Source organism: Epargyreus clarus, unplaced genomic scaffold (genome assembly GCF_041222505.1).
Source record: "Epargyreus clarus isolate Ecla_fem2 unplaced genomic scaffold, WU_Ecla_fem_2.2 ptg000021l, whole genome shotgun sequence".
Lineage (NCBI taxonomy): Eukaryota > Metazoa > Arthropoda > Insecta > Lepidoptera > Hesperiidae > Epargyreus > Epargyreus clarus.
In genome coordinates, this window is record NW_027332228.1 from 8,040,240 (window position 1) to 8,062,273 (window position 22,034).

The 22,034-nt window shown below is 33.9% G+C and overlaps 1 protein-coding gene and 1 long non-coding RNA gene across 2 annotated transcripts in view; both read right to left on the bottom strand.

Annotated features, from left to right (window-relative positions):
* LOC140750695 (uncharacterized) overlaps positions 1-22,034 on the bottom strand; it is a 58,959-nt gene that overhangs the window by 22,814 nt on the left and 14,111 nt on the right. The gene's annotated exons all lie outside the window — the stretch shown is intronic.
* On the bottom strand, positions 547-6,445 carry LOC140750751 (uncharacterized). The gene is made up of 3 exons (XR_012103250.1): positions 2,967-6,445; positions 1,093-2,873; positions 547-752 (listed from the first exon to the last, which is right to left on the bottom strand). It is a non-coding gene; the product is annotated as an uncharacterized LOC140750751 (long non-coding RNA).

The window sequence follows — 22,034 nt, forward strand, 5'->3', positions numbered from 1 at the left end:
ATAAATTAACGTGGCAATCGTACTGCAAGTCACATTGTGTTTTCATCTTATCATATCGCATCACACAAGTACGATTGCCACGTCAATTTATTTAGAACATAAAATATTTTTAAAATTGGTATGGTCCCATAAGATGTTGTTAGGTTAGATAGTGAGATAATACCTTAAGACAGAAGGTCTCTTAAGTAGGGACTGCATACATTACCGGCTTGGTATTACATAGATCTCAAGACTTTTTACGGTAGAAGAATTGAATGGCGAGACTTGGATTTTTTTACAAGCATTGTTTTTGATGGCATCTCATTCCTTTTTGTAGATATTTCTACTCTTTTCCTTTCCGGTACCTTCCACTAGTTGAATCTCAACAACAGATTTTTTAAAGGCAATTAAATTGTTTAGGTAGTCTTTGTAGTTATGTAAATAATCTTGCCATTCATCATCACTTTCATTCGAACATGACAATAAATTAAATCTAAAAAAGTTACTATTTTGACAACTGAAATTATGCCCGTTATCCTCAGGAAAAACATTCTAAAACATCTCTACTGATTGTGATTTATTTATTTATTTATTTATTGGGATTTAACGTGTCTTCGTATTAAATAATCGACATCCCTTACTTTCTTCTGAATATCCGACAAAAATCATTGGTAATCTTTCACTGACTTCGTCGGACTCCGGTTTTTGATATAAACCACAGTATTTACTGCTCTTGCTCAAATTAGTTTCAATTTATAATAGACTTCTGACTTCTGAAATGAAATGAAATATTTATTTAATAATGATAACATCAGTTTTAGACTTGTCGCATATACAATAATAGTTCTGTTAGCTGTTTCAACCACAACAATTTGTTTAGGGGTATACAGTATCGCCTTCTAATGTAGAATTCCATTTGTTGATAAGAAAATATTGAAAGCTCTATTACAAAATGTCGTCCCACCATCTGATCTCATACATTTGTTCGACTTGCTAGTTCCTTTTTCAACACTTTATATTTTTTAAATTTCTTAAAGACTCACTCTTATGTTTTAGAAAATAAACATTCATCGTGTCATTCGAGAATAATAGTCGATAAATAATAACATGTACCTTGAACCGTTGAGTGAACTAGCTTCCATGGGACTACATAAATCTGTATGTACGATCTCCAGTATATCGTTCGTTCGCGTTCAGAGGTTTGGAAATGGTTTCTTACTAGTCGTCATATCCGTCGGTAATGTTCACATTATCAAGACCAGTCATAATATTCTTTAAAATTCGCATATATTCCGGATTAATATGGGCTAGTCTTCTATGCCAATATTTATTTGACATTGTCAAATTACATATCGGTGATTTGACAAATTGTTTAAATTTATATATACCATTTACGTTGTGGCCAGTTGCGATGATAATATCCATAGAGTTACTAATAGTGCAACCGTTTTTCAAAATTAACAGTAAATCCTTTTTCAGTAAGTTTACTCACCGCTAACAAATTCATACTTAAAATTATTTATATTAAAAAGGTTTCTTATAATAATTTCCACGTATTTTCCGGGTAGGTACTAACACAAAATAAAAACTAACAGAAGTAAATCTTCATACAAAGTGGGCTGAAGTAACGCACACGTAGACACCACTTACCGACTCGTTATCTCGGGGGGACTCGAGCGCATACGTGCGCGACTGTCAGTTCATTTCTGACACGCGTTTGTAACTGTTTTGTACAAGCAATGGAGCAAAATAAAATACCCTAATTGTGCAATGGACGGTTGTTTAAATTCAACGTTAAACTGTGGATTTTCGTTTTTTTATAGCTATCAATTATCAAGCCACTAGGAGCTGATATTTTTGGTGATCATGGCAAGAATATGTTATAAAGTGGATATCTAAGCTCGATTTATATAACAGTTTCCTATTTCGAATCATTTGAAACGAACTTAACTAAATTTTTGTAATATTGCGTTGAAATGTTACGTACCTAATATTACGTAAGTTGAAAACATGATTTTTTGTTCGTATATATATTGGTTTGTCTTTAATGCCATTTGGTAGGTTTATGTCTAAAACGGATAGGGCAAAAGGAATTGTGTAATTAGGGTAATCCGTTTAGAAGTTATTAGGGATTTTCTATTGTGAACATTATAATTTTTTATGTGCTTACATATAAAAAATATTTTCATAGACATTTATTTATGCTCAATAAGGCCGAAAGGAGATGTTTCAAAATGTATGGGCTCCCGGCCACCTTTTGTAGACTATATTAAAAATTAAGAAAACTTGCAAAGAAGGGGGTTAATTTTCTTCAAATCATGTTCGTTTAATTGTTAAAAAACAATGATTTACACTTAAACTTGCAACACAACAGTGGAAAAACATCATGGCGGTAGTGATTACCGTAATAATGTCATCTGTCATTCTATTTTAACTTACTATATACATTATATACTTTTTAATATATTTTTTTACGCGAATGGGCGTAGATATATAAACATTGTATTGTGTGAATTGAGAAACAAGGCCTATATTTGATAAACATTAATTATATTTACTTTCATAAATCTTGACTTAAAACAAACATACCAAAATATGTACTTCTATACCAATTTATTTTAGTTAAAACATTTAAGTGTGTAAATAAAACAACTTTAAGTACACATTTGATCATATTTTACTTACTCTTCACTTAAATACATTATTTATTCATTTTAAATATCTTCCCTTATCAATATTTTCATCCTGTGACGAGCTCAGCCCAAACATCAAACAATGGGCATAATGTGAGCGCAACTACCTACGAGTACGGTTCGTTGCCCAGCGATGCAGTTGCAATAATAACTGATTATTTTGTCATCCCAAGAATGTCCATGTCTTGCTAATGTAATTATCTAAAAAAGAGAAATGTAAAAAGATTAGCTTCTGTAGTTTAAAATTATTTACGATTATTTCACGATTAATACAACAACTGATGTATATTTTACCTGATGATATTGAATCCTTGTCAACACAATCCACAGCGATCGCACGAAAATCACAAGAGTCCATAAAACATAAGCTGGGTAAACAAGTAAGGTAGAATCACAATAATCGTAAGCAGCACAGAGCAGAAACATATTCAGGATTAAAATGGAATCTTCTCATCAGTACCTACATATTTATTCAACGTTTACATTGGAGTCCACTATTATAATATGTATATATCCACTTTTACGCATATCAAATTGACAACTTCTTCTTTTTTAATTTGACATGTCACTTACATCTATAAAACCAGATACTATTTAAAAGGTGGTTTTGTTATTATTATTATAAATAATTAATTAAGTTCAGAAATAATGAGGGGATACCCAAAACAAAAGCCAGGTTGTAAAGTACTAAGGTAACAATAACTTTACGACAAAAACAGCGAAATACAGAATTACCGACATCCAAAGAGTATAGTAACCTATGTGTGGGGTACACATAGGTTCCCGACATCGACAGTTTTGAAAACTTGACATTGACAGTATTCCGCCATATTTAATATTTCAATGAGGATTGCTTATTTTAAATATTTTTAAACACGAATACTTTAGGTTATCAAAATATATGTGTATTTTTCTTCAATTATGCAAATTATTCGTGTTTTTTAGTTATAATGTACATAAGATGGCCGAAAATGAAACATCTCCTTTGCCTAAACACTTGTTTCCTTGGAAACAAACTTATTATTATTTTATAATGCGGTGACAGTTGCTAAACCTCACGACAGTTATTGTATATTGTGTATGTTACCGTTAGATTGTAGAATACGTTAGCATACACATTAACTAGACTTAAGATTAGCTAGAAAATATGCAGATTAACTATGTAGTTAAAATTCGAAACATCTTTTCAGACTTGTTCTTAGGGCTAAAACACATGCCTTTTTACGACACGACGACGTATCGTGACACATAGCGACATCGTGCCGCAAAGCGATATTGTTTCGTGAAAATATACAATGTTTGTCGTAAATTCATGACACGACGACGCATCATGGCATGCACGGGTCGACGTCAAGGGGTGAAAATTGATACAATCTCGTTTTGTACTTTAGGTAATGGACAAGCTAATCTGCGTTTTAACTGATTTAGGCACATTAGCCGTAACATCTAGTTTTTTTCTCATGACATTTGTCAGAAATTCGGAATGTTTTTGATATTATATAACTTTTTAGGGTTCCATACCTAAAGTTTAAAACGGAACCCTATTTCTAAGCTGTCCGTTCGTTTGTCTGACATAGAGCTCTATTTCTGGAACCTTAATACATAGAAATTTATTTTTTTTACGGAATATGTATAATGGTGGCCGCTTTAACAATATGTACTAAAAGTAAAAAGAAAAACTTTCAAATAAAGGAGAGTTGCCATACAAGGACCTTCTTTTTCTTTATAAGGAGGAAATCTTGAAAAGGTACTCGACGACGTGGGAGTGACGCCGGGTTATGTGGGACTTTAGCCGCACTAAAATCCTCCGGTGGCCGTCCTCAACGTTTGTTGGAGAACTCCGGGATCTCCGACTGAACGTAACAGAAGTCCTTTAAGCGCGATGCCTCGATCGAGCTCTGCCCTGGGAGAACAGTTTTCGCTCCTCCTAAACTATCCGGTGTTCACGACGGTATGCGACTACACATACCGCCGTCCTTCCCGGGGACACTTATTGGACGGTTCGAGCTCCCTGTTGCCACTCCCAACTTCGGAAGCCCCCTTGTAGTCGCTTCTTACGACAGGCACGGGATATCGTAACCCTTTTTTAGTCCAGGAACTACAGAGACAAACATATAAGGACCTGCTATTTTTTAGCGTTTTTCATTTGAAATGTTCACAATGCATTATATGGCTGCTATAACATCAATTAGTAAAAATAAAAATAAAATAAACAAATATTTTTGTGGTACGGAACCCTCAGTGTACGTACGAGTTCGATTCGCACTTCACCCATTATTTGAATTGAATTTAAATTGAAGTTGGAATTGAAAACGTCTTTTATCTCGAGAATAAAAACAATTGACGTCGCCTATAATAGTAGGGGAGCCCAAGACGGGATTTCGAGAGTGACTCGAACGCGGCAGATTAAGATATGGGAGATACCTTACATCCTATAGAGTATCTTAAACTATCCATTTGGGGGGTTCAACCAGGGAAGTCCATCAGACTATTAATAAAAAATCGTATTATCTATAGTAGCTTAATTACATGCTGAAAACAATAAATTTATAATCTGATGGTTTGAGGGCGGCGTTAGGGAGTAATAAGGTTGCAAAAAATCTATACCTGGACATACTCGAGTGCGGTATTTTTTTTAATACAAAGGAAATAATGCTAGAAAATATGCACTATCTGATAGCGCCATTTATTAGCATGGATCCCTGGAAAGTAATGGTGTACAACAAACTAAAGGAAAAGGCAAATTTTATGGAAAATACATTATTCTTTATATATTCTCATTCTGTTTTTTTTTTCAAATCGTCAATATAAAAAACCCCTCCACTAAATCGTCAGCTGCAACATAAAACATCAGCTGGAATTTCCTGTATAATAATCTTACGCCCTCGAGTGTGTCAAGATAACGTTTTTTTTTGCATTTTCGAAGAGTCACTGACAGTCTTTCGAATCGAATCGTCAGTCTTTCGAATGGGGGACTCATCTGGGGTAACTTCATATCCCCTTTGAAAATCTAATGTGCTGGTTACTTTTTTTCCATTTTTACCTCTCGTATGGCTGTCCCCCTATGCAAACCAGCAGATAAACATATTTCCGGCATCAGAGATATATACTCTATCACTAACCTTCCGCGCCTTGAGTATGTCTGACTCTGCTTTTTACATTTTTCGAATCATCTAGAAGCTATTTCCACGGTGAATCGAAAAATATCACACAACCTTCTCTTCACTCTAACGTGTAATCTACACAATCGTATACGTCCTATTGACGCTCGAGTTTCTACCCATTTAACATCATGGGCTCCCCTACTACTCGTACATTTCGCGGACAGAAACACAGATTCATTAACTGCAAATGTAACTTTGTAATCCTATATAACTTATATAGGATACAAAGTTATTTAATGTAGTTGGTGTATCTAGATAACTGGACAGAAATTGCAAAATATTTTAGTTTTTCCATGAGTTATATACTAAACACTAATTGTACCCTCAATTTCAACGTTCTATGTCTGCTGGAAGTGCCTTAAACTTTTGATGATCGGTCAGTCAGTCAGTGAGTGAGTGACAAAATTACGAACTTTAACTACTTGTAATTCTTAAACTACTGGTTCAAATTGCATGAAATTTGAAATGTACCGTGTCTATACAATGCTTGCTTGGCTCCTGAAAATTCAGGCTTCTAGCTTCATATGCAACGAAGTTACAGGGGGTCAAAAATGGGCCGAATTGCTTCGGGAAAAGTATGGTACGGCCGTGCCGCTTCTTTTGGCTCGACTTGGCGGAGGCACTGCCGTGCCTCCAGATGTTGTCTCGCTGACTGATCAGTAAATAGCCTTCATTTGTGCTAATCCAAAATTTAATATTTTAAAAAGAATCAATCAATTGCACATTACTTGCTCTTTACTGCTTTGTTATAAATTGTATTATTATTTTATTGACGACCCGCGTGGCGGAGCGGCCACCATACCGGTCTGACGCGCAAAGGGTTCCGGGTTCGATCCCCGGCCAGACAGCTGTCTAAATGATGAATTTAGATTTCTGTTTATGGGTCTGGGTGTTTGTGTATTTGTCTATGTGTGTGTCCGTGGCACCCACGACGCAGGGAATCCTAGTGTGGGGCTGTGAGTGTAGAAAGCGTTTATTATTATTATTTTCGCACTATAATTATCGGTTATTTACACTCACGGGTGTAATGCTCGAAAACTGTTACATTACAAATATTTCTGGCGAAGTAGTATGGTTGACACCTACTTGTTTCGGGGAATATTCTGTGAGTAGTAACATTTTCCGTTAGAATCTTATCTAGCCTTCATAATGCAATACCGCGGATAAGTTACTACGTGAAATTAGACTTTTAGTACGTTATCATAAAATACGTTAACGGTCTGTTTTCTTCGTAGCCCCATAAAATGCATAAGTATCTGTAAGAGGATCGCATATTAAATACAAAAAGATTTTATGGTTTACTTTAATGGTGTCTTTGCGTAAGAGCTTATCTACTTCGCATCTACGCGTAACAGTTAGGAACTACAGTAAGTGCATTTTGTGAGGTTCTTACTACCATTATGTTACCTGCACCTGCACGACATTAGGCTAGCCGACGTTTTAAGGCCATTTGCACACAAACAAAACACCAAGTAGCATGGACAAAATGCACTCGCTTATGTAGTATCTATATTAGTACTTATTTTAAGTGAATCTAGCAAATATTGTTCCGTACCTTGTACCTGTTATCTCAAAAAATATAGGTAGATATGTTATTGCGTCAAATATGAATAAAAGAAATATAAGATAAACTCATAGTTGCCTCCTTTGGGAAAAGGTACTGTTTTTATTCAAAGTATAAATTAAAGTGACGTAACGTAAAAACTCCTTTGGCAAGAGGGACTGCTTCAAAGTATAAATTATTGTGACATAAAGTCAAAATAATGACAATAAAGGGTTATCCAATATCCATACCTAAGTGATACTTATTGCCGACTTTACTTCATTTCTGATAGGACTAATTTGCAACTAGGGGTATTATAATCTATCATGCCGCATTTCTGACTCACTTTTATGCTAAGCTTTTAACTTAGTTACTAAGCTTTAAACTTTCTTATTAAGCTTATAAACAGAGTTGGAAATGACGAAGTTACCTTATTCTAAAAGAAGGGACACAAATTTGAATGTTTAAATGATTTTAATAGGTAAAAAAGTATACCTAAATATATAGGACCAATTCTATGAAAGTAATATACATCATACACCGTAATACTATGGATTTAAAATACCATGTCATTATTACTTGGACTACATAATCGTATATGTTGACGTAACGTGCCAATCGAAGGATTAAGGAAAATAACAAATAATACTAGAACAATTAATTAGCGTCCTTTAGGCTTCATATATTGTAATTAATACGCGATATACTATTTATAAATACGCTTTAATTATCCCGTTAATTGTTTTGCAAACATATTTACAATACCATATCTATGTTTCTGGAATATATTTATAATGTATGTATTTATCGGAAATAATATACCTGGGTTTCCTTCCTTGCCTATATAAATTCAGTGAGTCAGCGATATAGTATGTTGTTTGCATTGCTTAAACAATATGTGGTTACAAATTACTAATTAGTTTTCCAATGTGGTCCCAGCTACATTACTGATCTCGTTCACGTAGAACCTTAGTACGTGATACGTGCATGTGATCTTGAAAAGAGCAAATTCTACCGTTAGAAATATAAATTCCAAGTAAATAGCTATTGATATATTTTATTGATGATTATTTCTAACGAGATAACCTTAATATTTAAATTGAAAGTTTACAGAAACTGAATACAAATTACTGAATACAAATATCGTAACCTTCAATTTTAAAATAGAGTACATAATTTTGAATTTTTTTAAATCGATTCCAGTAGTAACTATAACCCTTCCACCTTAGTCTTCGGGAGTAGCGCATTAGTGGCCGATCTAAGGTCGGATTCAAATGCAATCTGGGATTTTAGATGTTCATAGGCGGCAACTATCACGTTTTATCAAGATAACTAAATATATGTAGTGCTACTTCTTTAAAATAAAATAATAAAAGATCACGATCCTAAATATGAACCTCTTACATACAATGTTATTAATATGGTAGCGTATTTCATATCTGTAATCTCATCACCCACATGAGCAAACCACCCACATACGAAGCCAAAATAGTATGTGGTACGATAGGGAAACATGTAAGAAGCCAGGTTGTTGGCCTTGTTGGTAATAAGCTCCTAACTTGTCTAATAACAATATCTGTTACACCGATTCGCTTGCAAAATCTCCGGATGTGGTGCAAGTCACAAGCGCTGAATGATTTGTATGTATTCATTATCTTTATATATATATAAAGATAATGAATACATACATATATATATATATATATATATATATATATATATATATATATATATTTCTTATGTGCGTGTGTATGTCACTGAACACCTCCTTAACGACTGGACTGATTTTGATGAAATTTGTTGTGTGTGTTCATGAGAATGGTTTAGATTCACAATTTAGTCCGTGGGAAAACGATTTTTAATTAATATTTAATTCGTAAGCAGTTGTTGATTTTGGAATGTTTCACATTGGATTGCGGGCAAAGCCGCGGGCACCACTAGTGTTCTTATAAAAATGTGCGATTGACTCCTAATGCATGTTACTGTTAAATGTTTGCTACTGAAATAGTTAAATGTAAAATAAAATTATAAAAACAACGAAATCAATATGGAGAAGGTACTAAGACACATAATAAATTCATCGAACGGGGACGGGGATATAAACATTCGGTCTTGATCAGTGAGCTTTTATGTTATTTTTGAGGTATACAATAGTCATAAAAATAACCTTTACCTACGGCTAATAAGTAACGTTATCAATTAACTGTTATTGGTAACGTTATTTTTAATAAATCGTCATTGATAACGTAAGTTCTCTTTAATATTTTGCTCTGAGATGACTACCTAAATAGCTAAAAAGAATTTTCAAACATTTTTAAAATATATATTATTTTTTAATTTCCGTGTATGTCTATACACGCTACTGCTTAAATCTTTCATTCTGTTATGATTTGACCTAGACCGAGATGCGACGGTCATCGCTTTCAATTTATATAGGGACGACAACTCGATTTCAAGTGCAAGTTTAGTTTGACCGTCGATGCCCTCAGGTGGAACGACTACCAATTATCCTCGTCAATGCTCATGGCATAACATAACAAGCTACAATGACATGATGTAAACCTCTAAATATTTTATGTATGAAATCATAAAATGTATGTTTTGGTTTACTTGTTGTAATGCATAGCCGAAATAGGTTTAAAAATGTATTAATTTTAATTTCGTACATATTAAATTGTACATATTATTTGGATGTTTTTAAATGGTTAAAAATAGTCGACTACCACAAAAGTATTTATACTAAGTAGCCTTCTTAAAAGGTTAATGTAACTTGAGGATATTTGTGATTAAAATTTTAATGTCAGTTGGTCAGACAACTTTTATCTATCTTGTTCCTGTCTTGTCAATCAATTGCAATTGCAAAATCGGCGATTTCTTAAGTAATTACCAAATAGGGATTCCATTAAGGTGTTATAGGTATTACATAACTCAATGATTTTGTAATCGGGTCACTATAATATCATAGATTCAGGTTTCTCGTAAATTAGTGGGTGTATCCTAATGACCAGCGTGAGAGTGGAAGCCGTAAGCTATTGTCTAGGGCTGAGACAATTCAATTATAATTTCTTAAATTTCAAATTATTGACTACTGAAAAAATATAAGTACTATATTTATTACATTGAAGATACACGACCGTTATTTCCGGTAGGAATGTTATTGATGCATATGTCATATTCAGCTATAATTTAGGATGTAAAATATTAATGACTGATATCATGATATCCTGTATTGAACAATAGTAATACTTGAAGTTATATTAAGTTATTAAAAGATTGGAGATGGTGGTAGGGTAAGTGAAACTGTTTTTTTTACAAAATGCTAACGAGCATGTTCATTTCTCGTATTTGACATAAGTAAATAAATAAGAACTATTAATTCTAATTTAGAAAGACGTTGGATTAGTTTTAGATTAGTAGAATGTAATTTCAACATTTTTTCCCACCTTATTTCAATATCCAAATAACCTTAGTATATAACTTGTTCGGTTATTTACTTATAGTGCATACATGTAGAAACCCATTTTTATAATCATAACAAAATAATATATATGTACAATCAATTAATGAAATACACAACCCTAACTTAAGCGTTAGAGAGTTGCGCAACGCAGTTTAGTGGCTCGATAACTCGCTCCACATTTATTTATCGTCGAACTCCGTGCCACTGCAAGCCAGCCACTTGCTACTTTGTACCTACTCGTGCGCTACTGTAAAGTACTAAACGATATTAAATCAGGTTTTCTATCATTAATAATTTCTACAGTATTCTACAGCATTTTCTAAAGTGATTGAAGTAAAATTCCTAGTAAAAATAACACTAACGTATACACAGTTAATAGTGCTTCGCTAAAGTTAAAGCTCGTGTGATTACGGAGGGTCAATTTCGTTTATGTATTTTCTATGTAGACTTTACGATGATGTCATCTATGAACACTTTCGCACTACATACATAGATACTAGTTAACTATGTATAACGTCTGGTCTCAGCATAATTCTTTTTCTCACGTATTAAGTAAATTATAGTGAACTGCTCAATTCTTGGCGAATCGACACACCACACCATCCTTTTACTGTATTTTTACCTAACTGCAAGGAAGTGTTATGTTATTCAAATACATTTACTCTAAAAAGAGGGGCTCGGAGCACTGGCTAGGTGGCCCAACCGTAGTACCTATTGCTAATTCATTGCTAATATATATTATGGTTTTGACATACATAATTCTATTTATAGCTTAAGCATTTCAGAAATAATATTTTTTGCAAATGTAGGCGGACAAAAGAATCATACCAAAAATGTATTGTTATCATGTCATATTATGAAGGTGTCAATTTTTTATTGCATTATCTAAAATAGGAGTGACATCAATAAATATTAATGCCATCAAAAACAATGCTTGTAAAAAGATCCAAGTCTCGCCATTCAGTTCTTCTACCGTAAAAAGTTTTGAGATCTATGTAAAACCAAGCCGGTAAATGTATGCAGTCCCTACTTAAGGGACCTTCTGTCTTAAGGTATTATCTCACTATCTAACCTAACAACATCTCATGGGACCATACCAATATTAAAAATCTTTTATGTTCTAAATAAATTAACGTGGCAATCGTACTGCAAGTCACATTGTGTTTTCATCTTATCATATCGCATCACACAGGTAACATTAGTACGATTGCCACGTCGATTTATTTAGAACATAAAAGATTTTTAATATTGGTATGGTCCCATGAGATGTTGTTAGGTTAGATAGTGAGATAATACCTTAAGACAGAAGGTCCCTTAAGTAGGGACTGCATACATTTACCGGCTTGGTTTTACATAGATCTCAAAACTTTTTACGGTAGAAGAACTGAATGGCGAGACTTGGATCTTTTTACAAGCATTGTTTTTGATGGCATCTCATTCCTTTTTGTAGATATTTCTACTCTTTTCCTTTCCGGTACCTTCTACTAGTTGAATCTCAACAACAGATTTTTTAAAGCCAATTAAATTTTTGTAGTTAGTCTTTGTAGTTATGTAAATAATCTTGCCATTCATCATCACTTTCATTCGAACATGACAATAAATTAAATCAAAAAAAGTTACTATTTTGACAACTGAAATTATTCCCATTGTCCTCAGGAAAAAACATCTCTACTGATTGTGATTTATTTATTTATTTATTTATAGTGATTTAACGTGTCTTCGTATTAAATAATCGACATCCCTTACTTTCTTCTGAATATCCGACAAAAATCATTGGTAATCTTTCACTGACTTCGTCGGACTCCGGTTTTTTATATAAACCACAGTATTTACTGCTCTTGCTCAAATTCGGTTCAATTTATAATATACTTCTGACTTCTGAAATGAAATTAAATGAAATGTTTATTTAATAATGATAACATTCGTTTTAAACTTCTCGCATTTACAATAATAGTTCTGTTAGCTGTTTCAACCACAACAATTTGTTTAGGGGTATATAGCATCGCCTTCTGATGTAGAATTCCATTTGTTGATAAGAAAATATTGAAAGCTCTATTACAAAATTTCGTTCATCCATCTGATCTCATACCTACATTTGTTCGACTTGCTAGTTCCCATTTCAACACTTTATATTTTTGAAATTTCGTAAATACTCACTCTTATATTTGAGAAAATAAACATGTGTCATTCGTGAATAATAGTCGATAAATAATAACATGTACCTTGAACCGTTGAGTGAAGTAGCTTCCATGGGACCACATGAATCTGTATGTACGATCTCCAGTATATCGTTCGTTCGCGTTCAGAGGTTTGGAAATGGTTTCTTACTAGTCGTCATATCCGTCGTAATGTTCACATCATCAAGCCCGGTCATAATATTCTTATATTCCGGATTAATATGGGCTAGTCTTCTATGCCAATATTTATTTGACATTGTCAAATATCATATCGGTGATTTGACAAATTGTTTAAATTTATATATACCATGTACGTTGTGGCCAGTTGCGATGATGTTATCCATAGAGTTACTAATAGTGCAACCGTTTTTCAAGAAATTAACAGTAAATCCTTTTTCAATAAGTTTACTCACCGCTAACAAATTCATACTAAAATTATTAGTCTGCATTTGTCTTTTGCATTCAACTGTAGTTATTTTTAGAATTATTATTTGCAGAGTATATTAATAATACATATTTTCAGCTAGACTATATTTTTATTCACTTCTATTTAAAACTTAACTCACCGTACAATATAATTTTATATATAGCTATTATAGATTACAAATAATTTATATTAAAAAGGTTTCTTATAATAGTTTCCACGTTTTTTCCGGGTAGGTATTACCACAAAATAAAAACTAACAGAAGTCAATCTTCATACAAAGTGGGCTGGAGTAACGCACACATAGACACCACTTACCGACTAGTTATCTCGGGGGGACTCGACTCGACTCGTCAGTTCATTTTTACACGCATTTGTAACTGTTTTGTGCAAGCAATGGAGCAAAAAAATACCCTAATTGTGCAATGGACGGTTGTTTAAATTCAACATTAAACTGTGGATTTTCGTTTTTTTTATAGCTATCAATTATCAAGCCACTAGGAGCTGATATTTTTGGTGATCATGGCAAGAATATGTTATAAAGTGGCTATCTAAGCTCGATTTATATAACAGTTTCCTATTTCGAATCACTTGAAATGAATATAACTAAATTTTTGTAATATTGCGTTGAAATGTTAGGTACCTAATATTACGTAAGTTGAAAACATGATTTTTTGTTCGTATATATATTGGTTTGTCTTTAATGCCATTTGGTAGGTTTAGGTCTAAAACGGATAGGGCAAAAGGAATTGTGTAATTAGGGTAATCCTTTTAGAAGTTATTAGGGATTTTCCATTGTGAACATTGTAAATTTTTATATGTAAGCTTATTTTCATAGACATTTATTTATGCGCAATAAGGCCGAAATTTGCCTAAACACTTGTTTCCTTGGAAACAAACTTATTATTATTTTATAATACGGTGACAGTTGCTTTACCTCACGACAGTTATTGTATTTTGTGTATGTTGCCGTTAGATTGTAGAATACGTTAGCATACACATTAACTAGGCAGTCTTAAGATTAGCTAGAAAATATGCAGATTAACTATGTAGTTAAAATTTGAAACATCTTTTCAGACTTGTTCTTAGGACTAAAACACATGCCTTTTTACGACACGACGACGTAGTGTGATACATAGCGACATCGTGCCGCAAAGCGATATTGTTTCGTGAAAATATACAAAGTTTGTCGTAAATTCATGACACGACGACGCATCATAGCATGCATGGGTCGACGTCAAGGGGTAAAAATTGATACAATCTTCGTTTTGTACTTTAGGTAATGGACAAGCTAATCTGCGTTTTAACTGATTTAGGCACATTAGCCGTAACATCTAGTTTTCTTCTTATGACATTTGTCAGAAATTCGGAATGTTTTTGATATTATATAACTTTTTAGGGTTCCATACCCAAAGAGTAAAAACGGAACCCTATTTCTAAGCTGTCCGTTTGTCTGTCTGACATAGAGCTCTATTTCTGGATCCTTAATAGATAGAAACTTAAATTTTTTTACGGCATATTTATAATGGTGGCCGCTTTAACAACAAGTAATAAAAGTAAAAAGAAAAACTTTCAAATAAAGGAGAGTTGCCATACAAAGACCTTCTTTTTCTTTATGAAGAGGAGGAAACCTTCAAAAGGTACTCAACGACGTGGGAGTGACGCCGGGTTATGTGGGACTTTAGCCGCACTAAAATCCTTCGGTGGCCGTCCTCAACGTTTGTCGGAGAACTCCGGGATCTCCGACTGAACGCAACCGAAGTCCTCTAAGCGCGATGCCTCGATCGAGCTCTGCGTTGGGAGAACAGTTTTCGCTCCTCCTAAACTATCCGGTGTTTTTTTTTTTTTTTATAATGTAAGAGTAGCAGACGAGCATGCAGTCCACCTGATGGTAAGTGGCTACTGCCGCCCATGGACATCTGTAATCAACCCCAGATAAGATAAAATATTCCTACCTGAGGTCGGCCACGGATGCGCCGCTACCCCTGAGGACTAAGCTGAAACGCCTCGGAAAAGTCTGTCTCCCTTACCACACCCTTCAACCGGAACACAGCAACTCCTAACACTGCTGTTATTAGGTAGAAATAGGTGTGGCGTTGGTGCCACCGGAGTCGAACCACAAAGGGTTCTATCACCTTCAAACACTTTGTTCACGACGGTATGCGACTACACATACCGCCGTCCTTCCCGCGGACACTTATTGGACGGTTCGAGCTCCCTCTTGCCACTCCCAACTCCGGAAGCCCCCTTTTAGTCGCTTTTTACGACAGGCACGGGATATCGAAGCCCTTTTTTAGTCCAGGAACTACAGGGACAAATATATAAGGACCTGCTATTTTTTGGCGTTTTTCATTTTATCTATTGAACCGTAATAGATGTTACAGTTGAAATGTTCACAATGCATTATATGGCTGCTATAATATCAATTAGTAAAAATAAAAATAAAATAAACAAATGTTTTTGTGGTACGGAACCCTCAGTGTACGAGTTCGATTCGCACTTCACCCATTATTTGAATTGAATTTAAATTGAAGTTGGAATTGAAAACGTCTTTTGTCTCGAGAATAAAAACAATTGACGTCGCCTATAATAGTAGGGGAGCCCAAGACGGGATTTCGAGAGTGACTCGAACGCGGCAGATTAAGATATGGGAGATACCTTACATCCTATAGAGTATCTTAAACTATCCATTTGGGGGGTTCAACCAGGGAAGTCCATCAGACTATTAATAAAAAAATGTATTATCTATAGTAGCTTAATTACATTCTGAAAACAATAAATTTATAATCTGATGATTTGAGGGCGGCGTTAGGGAGTAATAAGGTTGCAAAAAAATCTATACCTGGACATACTCGAGTGCGGTAATTTTTTTAATATAAAGGAAATAATGCTAGAAAATATGCACTATCTGATAGCGCCATTTATTAGCTTGGATCCCTGGAAAGTAATGGTGTATAACAAACTAAAGGAAAAGGCAAATTTTATGGAAAATACATTATTCTTCATACATTCTCATTCTATTTTTTTTTCAAATCGTCAGTATAGAAAACCCCTCCACTAAATCGTCAGATGAAGGGTTATGATAAGTAAAACATCAGTTGGAATTTCCTGTATAATAATCTTATCCTGTATAATAATCTTCGAAGAGTCACTGACAGTCTTTCGAATCGAATCGTCAGTTTTTCGAATGGGCGACTCATCTGAGGTAGCTTCATATCCCCTTTGAAAATCTAATGCGCTGGTTACTTTTTTTTCCATTTTTACCTCTCGTATGACTATCCCAAACCAGCAGATAAACATATTTCCGGCATCAGAGATATATACTCTATCACTAACCTGCCGCGCCTTGAGTATGTCTGACTCTGCTTTTAACATCTTTCGAATCATCTAGACACTATTCCCACGGTGAATCGAAAAATATCACACAACCTTTTCTTCACTCTAACGTGTAATCTACACAATCGTATAGGACCTATCGGCGCTCGAGTTTCTACCCATTTAACATCATCGGCTCCCCTACTACTCTTACATTTCGCGGACAGAAACACAGATTCATTAACGGCAAATGTAACTTTGTCATCCTATATAACTTATATAGGATACAAAGTTATTTAATGTAGTTGGTGTATCTAGATAACTGGACAGAAATTGCAAAATATTTTAGTTTTCCCATGAGTTATATACTAAACACTAATTGTATTCTCAATTTCAACCTTCTATGTCTGCTAGAAGTGCCTTAAAGTTTTGATGATCGGTCAGTCAGTCAGTGAGTGAGTGACAAAATTACGAACTTTGACTACTTGTAATTCTTAAACTACTGGTTCAAATTTAATGAAATTTGAAATATACCGTGTCTACACAATGCTTGCTTGGCTCCTGAAAATTCAAGCTTCTAGCTTCATATGCAACGAAGTTACAGGGGGTCGAAAATGGGCCGAATTGCTTCGAGAAAAGTATGCTACGGCCGTGCCGCTTTTTTTGGCTTTGGCTCGACTTGGCGGAGGCACTGCCGTGCCTCCAGATATCAAACGAGACTTTTTTTGTGATTTAGTCGTGTTTATAAGTAGCCTACGTATAATCCCAGTGTTACGTTCACCCACGCTTTAATTACGTATATCACTAAATAATTATAGAATGACTCATAATAATATTTACGTGATCAGTTTAATTAAATGTATATTTAAATAAGAATGTTTGTTTTTGTCAATCCACTTAGTTAAGTTCAAGTACTCTCAAGAATTTTTTGAGAACGGGCTTAAAAGTTTAAAAAAATGATTTAAAAATAGACGTGTTTTTATACTTTTTAGATGCATTCGTTTTAAGAGAATTTATAGCTTAAGATACGATAAATCCGTATAAGTAAATAAATAAAAAGCCTTCTATTTCTTATATTATTACATACATGGGTTGTACTAACTTATTGTAGTTTTTGACCACCTGTATTCACTCCTAAGTACCTACTATGGTGTGTATGGAACATCTTGATTCGGTTTTTATCAAAATGTAAAATAGTATATAACAAAAAGTTATGACATTGAATTAGAGAAAGGTTATGGATTTACGATTCAGTCCGGTTTTTGAGAACCAAAAAAACTAGGACAATAAACATGTAATTTTGAATATTAACCGTCTTTATGTCTTTTCTTTATTTTAATCTATTTTATTTTAATCCTATTGTTAATGTTTACTAGCTAACGCTTCAGACTTTGTTTGCATTTAATCAGGAATATAATGTTTTAAGTTTAGACTAAGTTTTAAGTTAAGTATCGACTTTTACACTGTGTAAATATAGCGTTTGGTTTACTGTCTTTCGAAGTCTTTTTAAGTTACTTGAAATATAACACAAAAGTATATGAAGTTCACATTTGAGATTTAAAGACGTGTGACTGTGTTAGTATTGGGTGTAGTAAGGTAGAGGTATCTGAGGTTGATTACGGTCCATGGGCGACGATAGTCAGTTACTATCAAGTATACTGTATGCTAATTTGCTTCATCTGTAGTATAAAGTAAAAATTGAATTACTGCAAATTAAAATTTATTGGTATAAGATAGCGTTATTAATTTAGCATTAATACGATATTTACAAACATTGATTCACAGGAGCCTGTAAAGTATCGTCAATAAAACTGGTCATTCTTCAAATGATTACAACATTATCAGTCTTAGTTTTATTTTAAGTAGGTGTGTATTGATTATCTAATGTTGCCCCTGTTAATCTATTTGTATTAATATTTATGTGTTTAGAACACGTGCTATTTTTATATAAATATGCATTCTGTTTTTATTTCATTATAAACATTACGCCCGCGGTTTTACTTGCGTCCTTGGATTTGTATATTATTTGAGTGTATGAGCAGAGTGCAATCAATGAAGAAAATTCAATCAATTTATCTAATTTGGATCAGCAAGACTTAAGAGATGTGTATTTGAATACGTATTTATTAAAGAATAATATTGAAATTTTATTAACTCATTACATATTTATAATGAACTCTAATAATTCATTATTGTTTTGTTCAATAGTTGTAGTGGGGTCCTTAATGTGATTCGTTGACTTCATACACTTTTGATAACATTAAAAAAAACTTCGACGTGTACTTTTTCTCTCAAAACAGTACTTCATATGTTTTTCGAATTTTATGCATTCATAAGATTTTTCCATATCAAAGGCTTTAGTATTTTGTAACGCCTAAGGGCCGCTTTTTAATAATAAGCATTCATATCTTGTGCACACAAATGAAATTAATGTTCCTACATATGTATTATTAATGAGATTTATCGATTTGTATAAACGATAAATATATTTTGATGATGGTTTTAAGCTGTTGCATGAGATCACGCTTTGATGTAAATTTTGTATTATTATAATCTATTTGCTATTTTATAGTAGGTACAGACTTGTAGAAATATCCAGTGGTGTGGTTTTGATATTACTATGTTTAATAAAATGATGTACTATAATCTGTATTTGTTTCAATCAATAATTGTAGGTTTATAGACTTAATAGACTATTTGTAACTTTTCATGAATTGTGGTACACTACATTACATATGAATAATGTAAGTTAAAAAAATATTTTTCGTCATACTTCTAAACATTGGCAATAGTCATTTATTTAAAGGTAAGGTTTAGTCGGTTTTATCTTCATACTTCAGACTGTGAACGTACAATTAAATTGAAGTCCATTTATATTACTAATGGTGCGAGCCGAGACAGTGCAACTGATATGATAAATTAAACAACATTGAGCTCAGTCGGTCTTATTGAATGTTAGTGGCAAATTTTCATAAGCCTTAAGGTGCCTGGGTATGTTAATAAGTCAGTTCCGGTTGTTCTACTAAGGTAACAGTGATTAATCCTTGTCGGCGACCTTTTGTGAAATGTTAAAACTTTTAAAAGACCAGTAAGGTACTAATTTGTATATATCTAAACTTTACTTGAAGGTCAATAAAAGTGCGTAATCATACATATTAGACTATTTGATATATTCATATTAAAAAGTAAGAATATTGGCTAAGCAAAATTATTTATTAAAAGTTACCGTAGTCCTCCGAAACGGCTTTACCGATTTTTACTAAATTTTATATGCATATTCAGTAGGTCTGAGAATCGGCTACTATCTATTTTTCATAACCCTAAGTGATAAGGGTTGTTCACCCTTAACATTTTTCTATTTATATGGCAACACAACGATTGCCGAGTCAGCTAGTAATCCTCTATTATTACCGGACTGCGGAGGGTATCGCTTTTCCAGCGCATGTATAATTGCATGAATGTATGTCACATATACATATTTTTTCGGTTTACCGGATTTCAAAGTATGAGGTCGTAAATTCGTTTAAATTATGGAAATGACGGGAGCTGCCTTTTTAAACAGTCGATTTTTTATTTTTATAACAATTCTCTAGTTATATAATGACCCTATCTAGTATTTTTTTAATCCACAATACGATGACTGAATTAGGCAACACTAGATTGAAATATTGTAATTATAACGACCACTTATTATGCTCTACGGCGTCGCTTAAATCAGTATGCAATATCAATGTATAATACATGTTCCCAGTAGTAATAGTGACAAGAATGCGCATTGTATTAAAGTTACGAGCTCCCAATTGGACTTCCGAATGCAAGCCAGCTACCGGCGCAAGGTTCTTGTGTATTGTTACTCGAGTTATGGTCTAAGAGACAACCTATTAAAGGGATTAGGACGGCTAAATATATACGTATTTGAGATGGTTGTTTATTTGTATAGGTTTTTATGTTTACTAAGAGGAGATATCCCGCCTGGCAAGGTATCATGCCCTGGGAGCAACCGTGCACCAACAGTCTCATTTTGTAGTTTCATATGTAGCATATGCAAGATGTTGAGAACACTGGGATAGCGTCATTCAGAAATACTAGTGGCTTCATTTCTCAACGAGTTGTCGAAAGTCACCACATATGTACTTTGAAATTTATTTTCAAATATACTGTATTGAGTCGACGGAAGGGACGTATTAGAAGAAAATAGATTTAAAAGTTTCTTTAGATAACACGAATGAAAGCAGTAAATACCTTATAAATGCTGCAATTTCATACAAAACCAAATATTGCAAGGGGAAATAAAGTGATTTGTTGCCATAAGTTTTATTGAAATTTACAATTCATATACCTTGTGCATTATAAGGGTGCCAATTTTATGATTCTATGTTTTTTTTTTTTTTTTTTTTTTTTATAATATAGGAGTAGCAGACGAGCATGCAGTCCACCTGATGGTAAGTGGCTACTGCCGCCCATGGACATTTGTAATCAACCCCAGATAGGATTAGATATTCCTAACTGAGGTCGGCCACAGATGCGCCGCTACCCCTGAGGACTAAGCTGGAACGCCTCAGAAAAGTCTGTCTCCCTTACCACACCCTTCAAACCGGAACACAGCAGCGCTTAACACTGCTGTTATTAGGTTGAAATAGGTGTGGCGGTGGTGCCGCCGGAGTCGAACCACAAAGGGTTCTACCACCTTCAAAGCTTCAAATTAATTTTATTATGACCGGTTATCATAATAATAGGATATTTACTGATTTATTCTTCTGAAACTGACTCAGATTTTCTGGCGTAAGCCCTCGGCTTATCACCGAATCTCTACGTCAATTTCTTTGTAAATACAATGTAAGTGAATACAAGCACCGTTGCAAAATTACCTTGCTTAACTAATTAAACATTCGTGGTCTCGGCCAGAAACCTTATGAATTAAGTGCTTACACATAATAATTTCAAGAATAAATCGCTGTAGGCAATCAGGGTTGCTTTTTTTCTCATTCTTAAGAATTTATACTAAGGTCAATAAAATCGAGTTGTCGTTCAAAACTATCTTGGGAGTGGCATAGTTTATCGCGTCGATAAATTTCGGAATTGTTCAAGTTTCTGTTACTCCTATCGAAAATCAACGCACTGAGTTTATTAGGTCGTAAATCAAGAGTGTCGTAAATCGGTGAGTAAGACTAAAGTGGTACTATTACACGTTGTGTATAGCCAGCAACGTTGTATATTACAGGTAGGTCTTCACATGATACATTCCAGAGTCTATACATGTAGTGTGGCTGTTGAGAGTT